The sequence below is a fragment of the Cibotium barometz genome, chromosome 35, assembly GCF_041138505.1.
Source record: "Cibotium barometz isolate CiBa-2024 chromosome 35, ASM4113850v1, whole genome shotgun sequence".
Lineage (NCBI taxonomy): Eukaryota > Viridiplantae > Streptophyta > Polypodiopsida > Cyatheales > Cibotiaceae > Cibotium > Cibotium barometz.
Window position 1 is genome coordinate 42,590,861 of NC_141080.1, and position 19,453 is coordinate 42,610,313.

Consider the following 19,453-nt stretch of genomic DNA (forward strand, 5'->3'; position numbering starts at 1 on the left):
TATGTGTTAATTTTTCAAAAAATTTGCCATAGCTTTGCTGCTATTACTGATAATTCTCAATAATTTTGAAAATTCATTAATGACCACATTAGGAAAGTGTGGGTTTACTTCTTACAGAGAAGAGAAGTGAAGTGTTTTCTCACTTTCATAGATTTAAAGTCTTGGTCGAGAAGAAAAAAGGAATACAAATAAAATGCCTGAGATCAGATGGTGGGGAGAGTATTTCTCCAATGAGTACACTGATTTCTTGAGAAAGTAGGGAATCAAGAGACAGTTTACATATAGGTACACTCCACAATAGAATGGTGTTTTAGAAAGCAAAAATAAGTACATTGTATAATTGGCACATGCCTTGATGTCAATATGCCACATTATTTTTGGGTAAAAGCAATAGCAACTGCTATGTACATTATGAATAGGACCCCACTGTGCTATTCATGGTATGATGCCTAAACAAAAGTTTACATGCATAAAACCAAATGTGTCTCACTTGAAAGTGTTTGGGTGTATTGCATATGTAAATGTTTCCAATGAAGTGAGAAAAAAGTTGGATTTAAAGGAAGAGAAATGCATCTTCATTGGTTATGCTTTGGAGGAGAAAGGTTATAGATGTTATAATCCTACCACTCATGAGATGCGAGTAAGAAGAAATGTTGTCTTTGATAAGATGAGTAGTTGGTATGTTGTAAGGTCCCCCCTTCCTAAATAGGGGAAACCTTCTAATAGTGTACTACGTCTAATTTGGGGGATGATTTCCTACTCGTCGACACCTCAACCATGTAAGATACAAGGATACGATAGTAGGTAAGACCTAGTTCTATCCCACAAGGGGAGCATGGTCTTTCTAAAGGATTCCTAAAATTAAACCACTCACAGAGTGATCCACCTTAACCCGGGCAACCTCTATTCTTGACTTCTAGAAACAATGCTTTTTTTATCATCTATGCAAGGCACAGTCTCACTGACCTAGTCCTCTAGAGTAGGGTTACCCAGGGACCTATTTATATAATGTAGAAGCTTCAATTAATTTGTTAGAAAGATACCCAACTAATCGGGTCCACCTATCCATAGGATGCTGTCATGGCATTCCATCCTCCCACTTTCCACCCAACTCACGTGTCAATTTGTTTTGTAATTAAACCTACCACAATGTTTGACACAAATAAACAACTTCCTTAATGAATGGCCTTACACATTGTTTGTTTAAACAGTCTTTATCAATGATACAACAATGCTCACAAACAAAAGATTTAATTTAAAAAATAGATACAATGTTTAAAATTATTCAAAGCCAAATCCAGGCTCTTTACTTTATTTTACCGAGCTGATCTAGAATTTGGCCTTCTAGCCTCTATAGATTGGGAAATCCCTACGTGACCATACACCTCATCGTTTCAGCAGACAGCTGGGTGGTGAGGACTCAAGCTGACCTGTCGCCCTCTCAAGCTCCATGGCTTAATCCTCCCGCCCCTGAGAGGGATGTCTACATGCCAGGGAGGGTTTATTCACTGCACTAGCCTAGGCCCACAGAACTAGGCAGCATCACAATACTCAGCTCAATCGACGAACCTCATTTTCCCAATGGTATGAGGGATACCTTGGGTCAACTTTGGGCCTTGCGAATGTCATCGTGCCCGACTATACAAGCACAGAAATGGAGTTAGCGTCGAGGCAGGGAGAAGATGTACCTGTACTTCTTAACTTAATCAAGATAACAATTTCTAAACTAAACCATAGAATATGATAGATAACATCACTTTCTCGAGAAAACAATAATTTCACAGAATTTTTGGTATAAAGGAAAGTGGTATCTTCTTTCTTAATTTCTTAAAGTTATCATTAAAGATTAATTAAAAACCTCTTTTTAAATGATGACCAATCTAACCTAGCCATTAATTCCTTGTGTGGGAATCCCAAGAGGAGAGGTGGGACCACATTTGGAGTTGTTTTGCACGTCTCTCGAGGTGATATATTATAACTTTTGTGAAGGAGCCAATTTACCCACCTTCTTGTAACCCAGGTTGTTGCAAATCCAATGCTTCAATCGGATCACAAATCGGAGCTCCTTTGTTCAAGTTATGAGCAAAAAACTCCTAGGTGTGAACCACCTCTAAGAGCCAAAAAGCCCTTACTAAAGTCACCGCTAATGGGGGGGAAGGTGCCCTTAAACTGGATTTTCAAGGAAGAAGGCTGCACCTAGAGAGGGAGAGAAGGGGGTGCCCCCCTTTAAGTCTATTCACACGCCGGGGGGGAAGAGAGAGAGAGAGAGAGAGAGAGAGAGAGAGAGAGAGAGAGAGAGAGAGAGAGCAGCTAAGAACACTCTACCCACAAGGGTGAGATAAGGCAAAAAAAATTATGCAAAGGGCTTACTTGGAGATGGGAAAATAGGGCTTACTGGAAGAGGGGTGCAGAGGGCTATCGGGTACAGTCCCGCATAGAGTGTTAGGTATGGACTGTCTGGTATAGTCATTGTGCAGAGTGTCAGGGCACCGGCAGAACAGAGTGTTGGGTGTCTCGACCATGGGGTATTGGGGGGTTTATATAGGTACGGGTATGGGTGCAGGGAAAATAAGAGCAAAGCATGGGTGCAGAGGATTATGTATGGGGAAATTACATCGACCTATGGCTTGCATGAGCTTATGCAAAGGGATGGTACCTATGCACGGGCAAAAGCTTCGGTGGTAGAATGGGTCCACGTGGCGGTCTGTGTGGACCATACGCTAGGGTAGTCAGCCTTTGGTCCTTGCGCGTGCGTTTTACGGGTGCCTAGGTATGTGTATGACATATTTTCAAGGGAGGGATCCCTAATTTGGGACGTCAACCTCGATATGCATGCCGGAGCGTCCAACGGTGCGAAAACAAATTTCAACGAAAATGTCCGAGGTGTCTCCCTAGTTGTAGGGGTGCAGACCGTCTGTTAATCGGGCACCCTATCGTGCATTTATTAAGGTTTAAGCTAACTAAAAATTTATGTATAGGCTCGTTTCGATGTCCATTTTTGGATGTTGTAAAATCTTATATTAGGGTAAAATTGCACGCACATTCCAAATTTGGACTCAAAATTTTAAGATTCTAAGTGGAAACATCTTGTTTATTAAATTTTTTGATTTTTATACCACAAAAGACCATAAATTCATCTATTAAATGGGCATATATTATTATTGAAGATGGGCATGTTACATATGCACCAACAATGAATGCAATAGAAGATGCAAATGTAAGACGTATTGATGTTGCACCACATGTAGAGCAGCAATCATAGGTGCTTAATGGACCTAGAGAGTCCTCTAGTAGTGGATCCAGTGTTAGTCCATGGTTAGAAAGGTTGAGAGCAGATGTAGGTACACATGTATCATGCAAAGGGAAGAAAAATGTAGATAAATTTTTTAGGCTTGTATGAGTAGATCACTCACATGTGGATGGTTACTCTAGTGGCTCTGAGTAGAGACTGGATGAGCAGCTTAGCATTCCATTTGTGGGTTACTCTTGGTGTAAGGAGAACTAGGGTTGTTTTGAGGCCACCTGGTAGTGATCCAAGTGTATGAAGGTCTATGAGGGTTAGGAACCCTATTGATAGGTTGAGATATGATGGATATACAACCCATCATTATGCTTGCATGATTAAAGCCATATAAGAGCTAGAGCCCACTTGTTTTGAGAAGACACTTGAAAATAAAAAATGGGAAGATGTCATGAATGAGGAGATGGCAACATTGGATGCAAATGCAACATGGGAGTTAGTGCCTTTGCCCAAGGAAGATAAGGCAATTATATGTAAGTGGCTGTATATGTAAGTGAAGGCAATTATATGTAAGTGGCTGTATAAGGTCAAGCATAATGCAGATGGTTCAGTTAGCAAGTATAAGGCAAGATTGGTTGCCAAGGGCTATGCGCAAAGTTATGGAATTGACTATGAGTATACATTCAGCCCAGCTTTTGAGAGAATGGAAACTGTGAGAGATGTCATTGCTATGGCAGCAAAGGGTCATTCTTTACAACTGATAGAAGTAAAGAATGCCTTCTTAAATGGCAATTTGCAAGAAGAAGTACACATGATGTAGCCACTAGGTTATAAGAGTGACACACACCTAGATTTTGTGTATAGGTTATGCAAAGCCCTGTATGACTTAAAGTAGGCACCTAGAGCATGGTCAAACAAGATCGTGGAGTATCTTGTTACCATTCGATTTTAGATACCTCATGTAGATTTTTCATTTTATGTGAAAAAAAAAAGATAGAGGGACCATGCTATTAGTCATTTATATGGATGACTTGATATCACTAGTGAAAGTGATGCTGACATACATGATATCGAGAGGATTTTGAAGAAGGAGTTTCAGACGAAGGATTTGGGTGAGCTGTGGTATTTCTTGGGCATAGTGGTGGTGAGATCACCTTATGGAATTTTGTCATTAACAGAGGCAATATGGCTTGGACATGTTGTCCAAGTATGGTATGACAAGTTGTAAGCCTATTTCAGTGCCATTGGAGCAAATCACAAAGCTTTCCATAGATACAAGTGAGATTTTGGAGGACCCCACTACATACAGCCACATAGTGGGTGTTAAATTTGCAGCAATGTGATGAGCTATGGTGGATCAAATGCTAGAATCAACATCATTAGAAAAGAGATTATATGATATTTAAGATGTGATTTGTGAGCAATTAACTGATAGCTTAATGTAGGCATGGATAATCAAAAACTAGCAAATTCTCATTAGGCCAATGCCTCAATTTATATACTTTGCATCTAATTCCACTAACCTCTCCTTGATTCACTCCACCTCTTTTTCTTGATTCTCTCCACCTCTTCCTAGAATATCTCCACACCTCCTAAATCTTCTCATGCTACCCTTTATTCTCTCCTAGTAGATACTTCTCACCTTTTGACAACTTCTCTCACATTTACAGATTCTCTTTTACAGCCTCTTGCTAAGGGCTTGTTTCCGCACACACCTTATTCACTTGTATATTTCAATACCTCCCCTCAAGTGAATACCTCTAGCACACCTGGACCCCAGTCCGCGACCAGTGCCTCGTCCCTAAACTCATAGTCCTTGACACACTCTCTCTCTATGTGTCCAAAGGCTACTACAAGTGCCCGGGCAGGTTACATTGTGTTGTGGGGTTTCTCTCTCTCTCTCTCAGAAAAGATGATCTAACTCCACTTCCTTATAGGAGCCTCCATGAAGTTTGCCAATGTCGTTCCTTCTCCACTGGGTTTGTTGTAGGGTTTGTTGTAGTAGTCTCTTGCCATGTGTCCTGGCTTTCCACAGTTGTGGCAAGTGAAGGTCCTTCCTCTTACTCTGCCTCTTCCTCGTCCTCGTCCTCAAGAGAATCCTCCTTGGGTGAAGAATGCTTTTTCTCCAGCTGTTGAGTCCCGGGCCTCGCCTACGAATGTCCAGACAGGAGACTAATCCGGTGGTTCTTCCAAAACCAAACCCGGAAAAAACTTCCCTCTCCCAGACAGCATACGCGATTCCACCAGGAAAAATCTTCTAACAAAAAATTTATCTAACGGGTCAAGGTTTTAACTATGCTTTCTATTTTGATTGAACCCGTAGTCACATGGCCAGATCAAGGAAGGGACTTGCACCACTTGGTTCATAGAAATCGTCGCTTTTTTCCCCTTAAGTGAGGCACATCCGTTGATTCTCTCCCATAGAACAAGAATCCTCCTAGGACTTACTCTAACCCTCTTGGGACTTACTCTAACTAGCGTAACTTGAACGTACCTAAATTTATTGTAGGAATTCATCAATCCAACCTAACCCCAACCGGCCCATGATGGGTTAGCCAACTGCCTAACCCACTGAATTGGTGGGATCCCTTTTTATAAAAATTTGGTTGTGTTTTATCCTCGGGTACCAGGGAAAAGAGTTCCCAAGCCCCCTAGCCAGCACTCAAGTAAAATACAAAATAGACACATCACTTACACACGCAATATGAAATTGCCTTTTCACAGATTCAGTTGTCTTTAAAATAGAATTGGAATGAAACCACAATGTTTCCATCATAATCCTCAAAATTTGCTTCATCAGCCCTCGCCCATCATACCGGAAGTACACCATTTTAACCGTATCAAGGCTGGTTTTGTCGACGGGAGACGTCCTTGGATGACTCCCTGCTAACTATTGCAACATACCTCTCCTTAGATTAAACCATAAGATAAGTGCTTCCTCCATCATTCTGGCGTAAGACTATCATTTTTCAAAAACAGAGTTTTTATGCAAGTAAGAATTTCCTGTCGAGTTTGATTCCACAAGACCCTTTTTCTCAGAATCCATACTTTCTTTTATAAAATCACATTTCTAGTATCTCGGTAACCCACCCATCAATTGCAATGAATTTTTTTATTTCTCAATGATTCTGGGTCTAAGAAAAACTTCTCTATATCACTGGCAATTCATTCTTCGTACTGAAGAAATGGGAATGGTCACAAGGTTTTGCTTAATTTCTGATTCGAGAGATGGGTAAGCATCTTACTAGCCCACCTTTCTCACGTGGCCGTTGTCTAACCTTAGATTACTCGAATTTAATCCTTAAGATATTTTTTAAAGATAATTCTTCATTTTTTTATAGTAAATTAACTCGGATTTTTGCTCTTAAGCTTTTGATTGATTCAGGCAGTACACATTTTTGTATTTCCCCTAGATGCTTGCATAAGTTAGTCCTAGATTAAAAAAAAGGGAAACCTATGCAAGTAGAATTGGCCAGTGGGGTGGTGGGAAGATTCTTTTCACACACCATGAGACAGACCACATTCAATTTAATCTAAATGGGAATGCGACAGACTGCCAGTTCAGAGTCTTACCCTTGGGAATCTTTGACGGAATCCTTAGAATGGATTGGCTCCACAAAAATCAAGCTGACATTCACTGTCACAATGGAACCATTTCTTTCCTAGACTTGCACCACGAGAATCAAGTCCAAGGAAATGGCATTTCTAGATCCCTAGTTCTGCAATTAGTAAAAGCTTCTAAATTGCTGAAGGGACGTAGAAAGAGGCAAACTATCTATGTCGTTAAAATGAATCCAGTAGACAAAAAATGCAAGGCTACGGAACCAGAATGGTAAGTGAGTACGCTGATGTATTCCCAAAAGAGCAGATTGAGATTCCTCCAACTCGTGCAGTAGGCCATGAGATAGAGCTAACCCTCGAAGCTCATCCAGAAGCCCAATGTGCATAAATGAGGATCAACCGAGAAGCTAAATATATCAAAAATTTATCAAGAAGCACAAAGAGGTTGTAATTGTGTGATAAAATTCATACAATTTGATATTCAAACTGAAATTTATAAATTAGTAATTGGGTCTTCAAATGGAAGTACTGCAATTGTATGGAATCCCTGACTTGCTTGAGGCCTAGACATGATGGTATTCACCTTATAGTTCCAAGAACCATGACTACCCATATATACCGAGGGTATAACTGCAACTCTTTACTGGCAGTACATACGAGTAAATCTAAGACTTGGAATTATAAGCATTAATGCTATCCAGATGATGAATTCGAATGTGGTTGATATGATTTTTAAATTTTGGTTGAGAACTGAGTTGATTTGGATTCTGATTGAAAAATGATGATTCCTGAAATCTGGTTGAAATGTAATAAGCTGAGTGAAACCGCAATGAGGATGAATGGGACGAGTCCCTGTGATGAAGTTCATAACTGGAATGACGTTAATAACTTTAGCAAATCACTATAAGATTAGTGGATTGTGCTGGCAGATTACTACTGTTAATTTTTGATCAATGGATCAAGTTAAGGGTTGATAAATTAAGAATCTAAAAAATTGAAATCCCCATGGAGGATTGTTCAGATAGAAAAATTCAGTCTGATGGACCATTATTGTGTTAAAGATATGAATGAGATATTTTGAATGAATTGTCTGATAATGCATTCTATATGAGTATCTTTATCCCGTGATTCTGTGGGGAGCCGACCTATTTAAAGAACCCCAGAATCAGTTGAATCAAAAATCGGATTGAATCATAAATAAAGAAACTTAACAAGAATTTTTGTATTGATAGGAACATGGATCGAGGTCGTCGTGGTAGAAATGTTAACCCCCAGCTCGATGAAGAAGATCTCGACCTGGATGTTCGTAAAACTCTTCATAGTTCGCAGCGTGGACCTTTCAAGGGTGAAGGGGAAAACTTGGGCGAGGCTCTCGAGAAGCGGATCGAATCAATGGAAGAATAATTTGATGTCACTGGGTACAATGAGAAGAGCAAAATGGCTCTTGCAAGGGTTAAGATAGTGGAGACAGCTAGAGTGGCATGGAGAAACCAGTGCGAGATAAACCATCTCGACCGAAATACCCAAACCTGGACCGATCTCAAGGCTTACCTTAGAAAGTGGTTTTGTCCCCCCCCAGGCTTTCTTGAAACTAAGAGGAATGAGTTCTTGGAACTAAAGCAAGAAAACCGGATAATTGAAGAGTACCATCAAGCTTTTTCCCTTCTCCTTAAATATTCCCCTCAATTGGATGAAGAGCAGCTGATGGCCAGGTTCATTTGGAGAATGAACGAGCCATTGGATACTTTAGTTAAGAATGCCAAACCTATCTCAATGACTAGGTTCATTCGGGGAATAAACGAGCCATTGGATACTTTAGTCAAGAATGCCAAACCTATCTCAATGGCCGAAGCAGTAAGAATGGCAAAGGATTTTGCCAAAGCCTTTGATGTCAAAGTCCCGCCAAAGCCAGCACCATCACCTTTCAAAAGGTTTTTATTCCCAGAAGATGATTCCAACCTTCCTTGGCCTGAGATATCAGGGTCAAACCCAGGATATGGGAAGTTCCAGAATGGAAGAAATGTCCTTTTCCCGAAACTCAATCCCTTGGATTTCAACTTCAGAAGCTCCACCTTGAACAAGAGAGTATGGATTGCCCAGCTTCTTTTGGATCAGGGTTTTCAGGGTAGGAAAATCAGGGATCAAGATTCCAGACTCCAGCCCCTTCCTTCCAGAGTAGTCAGGGTTCGGCCAAAATCAGGAAAATCCTAGAAGTAGACCCTCTATCCAACCTGCAGTTTCAATCCAAAGTAATGCAAGACCTCCACCTCAGAATAGGGGAAATCAAAAAGAGTTGTTCCCAAATCGGCCGTCCACTTCCAAGGCAATAACGCTGGAAGTGATTGAAGAAGAAGATGAAAGAGATCATACTTCACCTGCGAGATGAGGACATCTCGCAATTTTTAAGTGGGGTAGAATGTAAGATTCTTCCCCAGCCTCTCTGGATGTCCAGTATCTTCCTCTGTAGTCAAATCCCTCTTCAGAAATATAAAGAATCTTGTTTCTACCAGTTTTGGCCTAGAGAGAGCAAATCTTCTAGAGAGTGGTAATTCAGTTTTTAAATATTTTTAGATGGAAAAATATCTCTTCTTATTAAAATAAGTTCCCCCGAAACAAAAGTTCAAAAAGATTTTCAGAAGGTGCATTAGAAATCAAGTATAATCTATTCAAGAGGCCTTATCCTGAGGGTCAAGATTTTTTTGAAATTTTAAATTAAGATTCCTATGGGCCAATAAGATCAATCCATGTGTGGGGAGGAGATAAATCCAATTTGTAAAAGAAAATTACCCAAAAATAGTAAATGCTCACATAAGATGAAGAGTTGACTATGTACAAGGGTTATTAGTAAAAAACTATGAGTATTACTAAAAAAATGAAATATTTTGGGTATAATGATTCCATTTTGACACATGTGTAAGGAAGGGGAGTCCCTTCAAGGAGGCACCTACTTCACATGCTTGAATGAGTTTTAAACTTAAAAATAATGTGATATTTTTATCTCTCCTCTCTCTTGGATCAAATCGAATCAAAACCGAATAAAAAAGGAACCAAACTAGATCCAAATCTGGTCCAAATTCAACCAAATTGAATCTGGAAAATTCTAGAAATCAATTAGTCTTGGTTAGAGCCTCCCTCTCCTATAAATAGAACCTGAGCCCTTTGTAAAAAAAAATAGGAGAATTATACTATGCCAGAATTATGCTGAAATAATGATAATTTTTACTATTCTCTAAAATTCTCTCCAAATTGAAGAAATTGGAGCTTCCCTCCTTCTTCAATCTCCATTGGTGGCTCCATCAACACACCAAACCAATTGATTGGTTGGGGGCCTCTACCGTGATCAAAGAATCAAGCAATTTGTAAGGTAAAGTATGAATTTTGATCTTTTTCTATAATTTCTCAATGTTTCTCTCTTCTCAACCCCTCTCAAGCTTGAGAAGCTTAATTGGAATGGCTTTTTAATGCTATTGAAGTTAATTGATGAATGGTAGTAAGGAAATACATGAATTTCCATTTATGCTTAATTTTAATGGTTTTTATGATTTTTGTCTTCTCTAAAATGTGATTGATGTTATGCCTCATTGAAAAAAAGGCATTCCCCTCTCTGCTTTAGTAAATCCAACCATTCTTTATCCTAGATGAATGATTAATGGAAAAAATCAAGTTTTTCATAATGTTTCTCTTGATAAGTAGAAAATGTTTACATTAGAATGATTTAAATACTCTTGGTGAACTTCAAATTAATTTTAGAGAATTAAAATTTGAAAAATGGTAAGCCATACAAAGGAGGTTATGGAAAAATTTTCTAAAATTTTGTAAAATAGGTTTTACTTTTTTTTAATTCAAAAAGAGTAATTCCCATCGTATATGTATTCTTAAAGTGTTAATTTTCATCCTAGGTATAAGAAAATGCATACTAAAAATATTTTATTAAAAAAGTGTTACTTTCTTTAGAATTAAATTCTATGCATAGAAGGAAGCATAGTGAAATTATTATTTTGATTATAAAAGAGTGATTTTTATCATAAATAATTTTATGCATAAATTAGATGCATAAAAGTAATGCTTTTATATTAAAAGAGTGATTTTCATCATAAATGATTTGTATGCATAAACATATGCATAAAAGATATTCATCATAAATGGATTTTATGCATAAGTTAGATGCATAAGAGAAATTCTTTTATTCTAAAAGTGTAATTCCTACTAAATTGGATTTATGCATGGAAAGATACATAAAGAATTTATTTTAATCCAAAAGTGTTATTCCCATCAATTTTGATTTTATACATAGAATGATGCATAAAGAAATCTATTTTTAGTTCAAAAGAGTTATTTTCATCAATTTTGATTTTATGCATAGGAAGATGCATAAAAGATTGATTTTTAATTCAAAAGAGTTATTCTTATCAATGTTGATTTTATGCATAGAAAGATGCATAAAAGATTTATTTTTATTTCAAAAGTATTATTTTTATTGAAATTAAATTTATGCATAGTTAGATGCATAAAAGATTTATTTTTATTTTGAAAGTGTTATTCTCATTAAAATGGAATTTATGCATAGTAAAATGCATAAAATGTTTATTTTTAATTCGAAAGTGTTATTTTCCTTAAAATTGAACTTATGCCTAAATAGATGCATAAAAGGATTTTTATAAAAGTGTTATTCCTACTAAAGTTGTCTTTATGCCTAATTAGATGCGTAAAGAATCTTTATATCAAAAAATTAGAATTCTCCTACATTCTATAAATAGATGTGATAAGATGTGATAGGAATCAGATAGATGTAAATGGATGTGGATGAATGGATGTATGAATGTGGAATGTGGATATGGATGTATGGATGTGAATGTGGATGTGGATGTGGATGTGGATGTATGGATGTAGATGCGGATGTGGATGTATGTGATAGGAATCAGATGTGATAAGATGTGATAAGGATCAGATAGATGTAAATGGATGTGGATGAATGGATGTATGAATGTGGAATGTGGATATAAATAGATGTGATAAGATGTGATAGGAATCAGATAGATGTAAATGGATGTGGATGAATGGATGTATGAATGTGGAATGTGGATATGGATGTACGGATGTGAATGTGGATGTGGATGTGGATGTATGGATGTAGATGCAGATGTGGATGTATGTATGTGGATGCGGATGTGGATGTATGTATGTGGATGTGGATGTATGAATGTGGATGTGAAAATGGATGTATGGACGTAGAAGTGGATGTATGGATGTGGATGTGGATGTGGATGTGGATGTATGGATGTGGATGTGGATGTATGGATGTATGTATATGGATGTGGATGTATGAATGAGGATGTGAAAATGGATGTATGAATGTGGATGTGAAAATGAATGTATGGATGTAGATGTGGATGTATGGATGGGAAGTATGTATGTGGATGTGGATGTATGAATGAGGATGTGAAAATGGATGTATGAATGTGAATGTGGATGTGGATATATGAATGTGGAATGTGGATATGGATGTATGAATGTGGAATGTGGATATGGATGTTTGGATGTGAATGTGAATGTGGATGTATGGATGTGGGTATGGATGTGGATGTATAGATGTAGATATGGAATGTGGATGTGGATGTGGATGTATGAATGTGGATGTGGATGTGGATGTGGATGTGGATGTATGCATGTGGATGTGGATGTGGATGTGGATGTATGCATGTGGATGTGGAAATGGATGTATGGATGTGGATGTGGATGTGGATATGGATGTATGTGGATGTGGATGTATGGATGTGTGTATGAATGCGGATGTGGAATTGGATGTATGATGTGGATGTACGAATGTGGATGTGTATGTAGAATAATGAATGCGAATGTGTATGTGAAATTATGTGTCGTCGATATGAGTGAATGGATGAGATGTGATGACTTGTGAATTGGGATGTGAATATATGATATGTGATGTGAATGAATCTGAGATGATGAGATGGAAAATGATGTGATTGGATGAGAATGAGTACACATATGAATGGAATGTGGAATAAGTAATGTGGACTGATGAGGGATAATGTGGAAAGATGAGAGTTCAATATTGAAACTGTATTTGTGACCTGTTTGTAAATGACTGTTTTATGTCAAGAATGCTGGGGAAGCATTTTGACCATCTTGTGATTAAGGTCGTGAAGACCTAACTGTTAAAGTTGCAACTGCTGAACGGAGAGTCAATGGAGGACATCTCGCATAGCAAGGTCTCGGCCGAGGTCTTGACCAGCCTCGGGGTTCGATTTAAATGGTGAGCTTCTGACCAAGGAAGCGGCCTATGAGTGAAGCGCTAGGTGACCTGCGAAGGATCCTAGAGGGTGCTGACCATACGGTGCTCGGGCTCTGGGTCACCGAAGATACCCACACGTGCGTCGTGGAAGATATTGAATCAAGGAGTAAGAGTTGTTTTCTGAAACCGGGCATGGATCTGGTTGATTGACCTTGATGGTCCTCAACGGATGAGTCCATGGCTCTTTTATATGGATCTATTGGTTGATCTTGCTGATCTTCCTCGGAGATTCCATTTTGTTATGTGAATATATTGCCGGTTATTACTGTGAGCTAGGAACTATAGAAAAGGCCCCTGAGTGAACAGGTGGTGAGCGTTCTGGTTGCCAATGATGCCATAAATACACCGATGAAGGAATGATTGGAAATAAGGATTCAACCAGAGATTTTGAGGATTGTGATCAATGACACAATGGTTTCATTAAAGGATTGTTTTAAAGATAGTTGATGCTGAGAAAAAAGGCAATTTCATATTGGGTGTGTAAGTGGTGTCACTAGTTTTATGTTTGCATGAACATCCGGCTAGGGGGCCCGGGAACTCTTTTCCCTGGTACCCAGGACAAAACCTAACCAAATTCCTAATTGGACCCTATCACTACAGTAACCCATGGGACTGGATGGGGTTATGCTGGACTGATGGATCCGTAAATCGAGACTCAATTTCTGTTTAGTTCGATAGATGAAGTAAATCCCGGACAAAAATTGTTCTATGGAAAAGAATCAACGGCTGTGCCTCTCAATGAGGAAAAAAGCGTTGGTCTCTATGATCCAAGTACAGTCTTTTTCCCTGATCTGACTATGGGACTTACGGGTTCGGTCAATTGAGCTTAGTTAGTTAAGGCTTTTGACTACGTTAGGGAAAAGTTATCCTGGTGGAATCACCTGTGCTTTCCGGGTTCAGTTTTAGAAAAACTGATGGATTAGTCTCTTGTCCGGATATCCGTGGGGCGAGGCCCCGAGTGTGGGACCCTGCCCCGCGCAAGAAGTGCTACTTCCACTGCTAGCACCCCTAAAATTGTTGTGCGGTGGGGACAGGGATCTTACATGGTCGGGAGCTCCTAGTGCATGATGTCGATAGCTCCCGATGCATGCTAGTAACACAGGGTAAATTGAAATACCCCATGCATTATTTTTTTCTCATAGGGATTTGAAAAATGCACAAAATCTTTCCCTCCATCTCCCTTCTACCTTTTCAAAATACCTTGGGTACTATATCTATAACTACACTATAAGTATGCATATTTCTACCACATACTATTTGCCATATTTTTTCTCTCATATTTATATATATATATACTTGCACAAGTAAATAAATCCTAAGTCTATTTCCTTATATATATTTATGCCTAAGATACCTTTTTCCTAAAAGTCTCCTTTTGCACCCAACCTACTATGCCTTATCTTAGCTATACTATGATATAACTATATATATTATTTACACCACCATATTGTATTTATTAGAATTCACACCTAATAGATACAAAAGTCATGCTACACCATATATATATATATGCTATACAATATCATTTTTCAAGTCCCACACGCATGCTGGAAGCTCCCTCTTCACACCCTCGTGCCTAGCCTCTCCACCTGGGCCCACGTGGGTCACCTCGAGCAATCCTGCACACACATGCTTGCCCAAACCTTTATCAAGCTTCTCTCCCACATGAACAACCCCACACATGCCACCCTCCATGCAATTGTTAATTCCTTTCCTTTTTGGAGAATTTATCATCAACCTATAGAACTCAAAACCATCTTTGGATTGTATAATCCTAAAAGTATCCTCACACTAGTCTTAGGCCTACCTTTTGAAAAAATTATGTAAGCCAATAAAGGCATGTAAGGAAGGGCTTCTCCAACTCACAAAAAAAAATTGAGGATGCACACTTTGCTACAAGGATACAAGGCACTAAAAGAGATATTCAAAGGTGGTCTCCACTTCATCAACAATTTCCAACCTTCCATTTATGGAATAAGGCATGCAAAGTCTACCTTCCCTTTTTTGTAATAAAGAAACAAAATATCAAAGCTTGGTATTATCTCAAGATTTTCTTTTGTGGAGAAACCCACCACTTCTAGAAACATCCATGAGGATTCACTAAGCCTCTACACACCATCTACATATCCTTGGAGAGGCTCATTTTGGATAATTACTTGGAGATATCTTATCTCCAAGTAACTTGGAGATATCTTATCTCATGTAACCCCAACTCACCTTGGATATCCAAAGAATCTCCATCTATCAAAATATCCTAATCTATCCAAATATCCCCCCACATGATGGCAGGCTAAGAGGACACCAAACCTTGTAATATCTCATGATATGAAATATCTTTGTACTATTGGAGGCCTATAAAAAGGGTCATAGTCTTGGCACCAACACAAGACAGAATAGAGATCCATCCATAGGAGCCATTACTCTTCATCTCTATCCATCTTCCTTAGTCTATCACTCTAGTCATCCTCTCCATCCTCAGGCCTTGTAATCCTTATGCTTGTATCCCTACTTTTCATATCAATAAGATTGTATTGTGGTCTTTTCCTATCATCAACAAGTGCATATCCTCTCTCTCTCTCTCTCTCTCTCTCTCTCTCTCTCTCTCTCTCTCTCTCTCTCTCTCATTTCAATAGAATATATTTGTATTCGATGTTTAAAGTTTCTCTTTGGGCAGAGTCTTAATGTGCCCCCCGTGCATGTGAAGTAAGAAAGACCAAGGAAAGGTGTGGGCCTGCCCCTACTCTCTTCTCCACTAGGCTTGGCGTGTTCACTAAGAGGGTTGAGGAGGAGCTCCCCTAAGAGTGCAGGGCTTTGAGTGTTTTGGTGTGAGGTTTGAGAGAGTTTTCTTTTGGAGCCTTTTCCATCACCTTGCCTCCCTCCTCCTTGTGTTTTGTGAGTTGGGGATCTAGGAGAGTTTTAGAGGCCATCCCTCTAGAATCCTCCCTTATAAAAGTGGTTCCCCCACTGAGGAGTTTTCATAGTACCTTTAGTTTACAACTCTACCACAAATGCAGTTTAGTCATGAATCCCAATTTGCCAATTAGGCCCAATCAACCCTACCAATCTCATCCCCTTCTTTCTATTCATATCATTATTAGCAATAAGATCTTCTTCCAGCAAAGGAAATCCTTACTTTTTGGCCCACAAAGCTTGGCATAAATTAATGCTTCTCCAGATCCTTTTATTTTGCCAATTCTAGATTGTAACATTACATTTGATGTTTACATATTTATTCTCCTATAAGTTAATCCCTTGAATATATTCTTAATCACATCTCTCCTCTTCATCCTTCTTGTAAGAAATCTACTACCATGGCAAGCTCTCTTCCTACATTTTATGGGCAACCAGGCAAGGATGTATCGGAATTCCTTTACAACTTGGAGATGGCACGCCTCATCTCGGGGCAAGACCAAGATGAAGTAAAACTAAGGGCCTTTCCCTTAGTTTTAAAGGAGGAGGCAAGAATTTGGTATGGTACACTTCCCCCGCCACCATCAAATGAGATTGGAATGCTCTCTGTCTTTCATCAACCATTATGGGAGAGGAGACACACCGGAGGGAATATGGCAACAATTATTGCAACACAAGCAAGTCTCTCTTCAATATTTCTCTTTGTATAAAGCCAAGTTCCAAAATTTATGGGCTGGATGGGTTGCTGCCTTAGGGGAGAATGAAGTTGCTCCTAACTGCCTCAAGAGGGATAGGTTCATAGTGGATCTTTTTCTTCCACTTAGGGAAAAAGTAGAGTCAAAGTTCCCTCCAACTTTTGAGATTGCACTAGAGGTAGCAAGGGGTAAAGATCGCAAATTGAGGTATCAAAACCAAAAGTTTAAGATAGAAAGAGAAATAGGGGAGATGGGGGAGAGTAAGTCTCAAGATCCACCTCTACCTAGAGCACCATCTACACAAGTGGGAGGCACTACACAGCAAGATCTTCTTCAAAATCTAACTGATGAGCAGCTGGACCAACTCACCCTAAACCTAATTCAAGCACCTAGGGCACAGCCACCAAGGGAAGGTCGAGAACAAATAACGCAAGCACAAGAATATGTTTGCTACAATTGCAATGAGAGAGGGCATGGAATGTATAATTTCCCATATCCAAGAAGGATCCCAAATGAAATTTATCCACCACAAAGGCCCATGCAACCTCGACAACAGCCAGGTTCTCCTCAAGCTCCCCAAGTACCCTAACTTCTTCAATGACAACCACCGTCTCAACAACCAGCTGAATGTGTTAGAGCTTGGAGACTTGCTTGAAGGAGAAGAAATGACAGAAGAGATGGATGCCATGCCAATCAAAGGGGCAACAATTCAAGAAGAGGCCAAAGATGAAGAATCAGACACCAAGAGGAGGGGAAGCAAGGGCCTTGAAGGAACAAGCAAGAAAGTTTGGAGATCAAGAAGGAAGATCAATATGGAGGACTTCGTACTAGGTAAAGGTTCCGAGACCTATAATCTTATCTCTATGTGAAGAGCACTCAACATCCCAACATCACATGGCCGCAACTCTTACAAATAGCACCTAATCTAAGAAGGCAATGGTCAAAGATAGTTAGCACTAGAAGAAAAAAGACAAAATTAGTCAAGTTAATTAAAGTTAATCTTGATGAAGATGTTGTTCCTATAATGGAATATAAGATTCCTAAGGTGTATGTGGATGGGGGTGCCCAAATGTGTGTCATGACAGTGAAAACCATGCATAGATTAGGGTTCAAAGTCAATGCTCCATCTCCCTATAAAGCTAAACTAGTCAATAATGTATGCATCAAGTGCCTAGGAGTCATCAAGGGTCTAAAGGTAATTGTTTGTGGTGTTGAGGTAGAGGTAGACATGTATGTGATCCCATCAAAGGGGGAGGGCTATCCCATTATTTAGGTAGGCCTTGGCTCATAGCTATTGGGGAAGACCGAAAATGGGAGAACATGTCTACTAATTCTCAAGCTAGAGGGAGATAATGGTGCCAATAGGTGAAATATCACCTATGACATGAAAAAAGAAAGGAAAGTGGACCTAAGGTATGAAACTAGCTTGGATGAAGAAAGCTCATATGATTACTCAGAAATAGATACAAGATCAGGTACCAGTGAGGAGGATTCCTCTATATGGAGGTGATCGGACTCATCTTTCAAGGAAAGGAGGCCACCACAACAAAGGGAGACCAATAAAAGGATGGTGATTCTCTATACAAGTTGAGAACAAGCAAATAAAGAAGATGCTAGCAAAGGATTTGACACCACAGGAGGAAGCGGCTTACATCACCATGTTAAAGAAGTACACCAACCTCTTCATCACCGACTACACCCAAGTAAAAGGAGTGCAAATCATAAAACATCATATAGAAATAAATCCTGAATGCTAAGCCTATGGCTCAAAATTAAGAAGGTTAGGATTGGTCTAGAGGGAGGCTTTACTAATGGAGGTAAAGAGGCTCTTGAAAGCAGGTTTTATTTACCCAGTGGAAAACTCAGATTGGGTCTCCCCTATAGCTATTACCCCTAAGAAGAATGGAAAATGGAGGATCTATGTAGATTACAGGTCCTTAAATACTACCACAAAGAAGGACCACTTCCCCCTCCCATTCCAAGATGAAATCTTGAATGAAGTAGCAAGCAATGAAAGGTACACAATATGTGATGGTTACTCTGGCTACTTCCAAATCAGGATAGCAGAGGAGGATCAACGCAAAACCACCTTCACCACTCCATGGGGATGCTTTTCTTACAAAGTACTTCCCTTTGGCCTCACAAATGCACCTCCCACCTTCTAGAGATTCATGAATTATGTTTTTCAACCCTTCTTTGGGACCTCTATTAGGGTCTACATGGATGATTTTTGCATATATAATAGCAAGGAATTGCATTTCCAAAGAGTGGAGGAAGGGTTACAAAGGTTGTACCAAATGGGTGGACAATTGATTCCTGAGACAAGTGCCACATAGCTCAAAGTGAAGTGAAACTTTTGGGACATGTCATCTCAGCAAGAGGAATTGAATTGGATTCAGCCAAGCTTGAGGATCTTTTAGCTCTACCTTCACCCAAAAATGCAAGGGAGCTAGTCACATTCATTCAGAAAACCAGTAATGGAATGAAGTGTTCTATGTTTCTCCAAGTGTGGGGACCGAGGCTATTGGGGCAGTCTGATGCAAAAGGACCCAAAGAGATCCTATGTGAGGCCAATCTATTTTTCTAGCAGGATTATGACACAGGCAAAGAAAGGCTACAAAGAAGTAGAATGAATGGTTTCATCCCTCATGTTTGCAGTAAGAAAGTTCAGGTCTTATCTCTTGCCCAAGCACTTTATAATTTTAATAGTGGAGTAGACATTTCCATATGTTG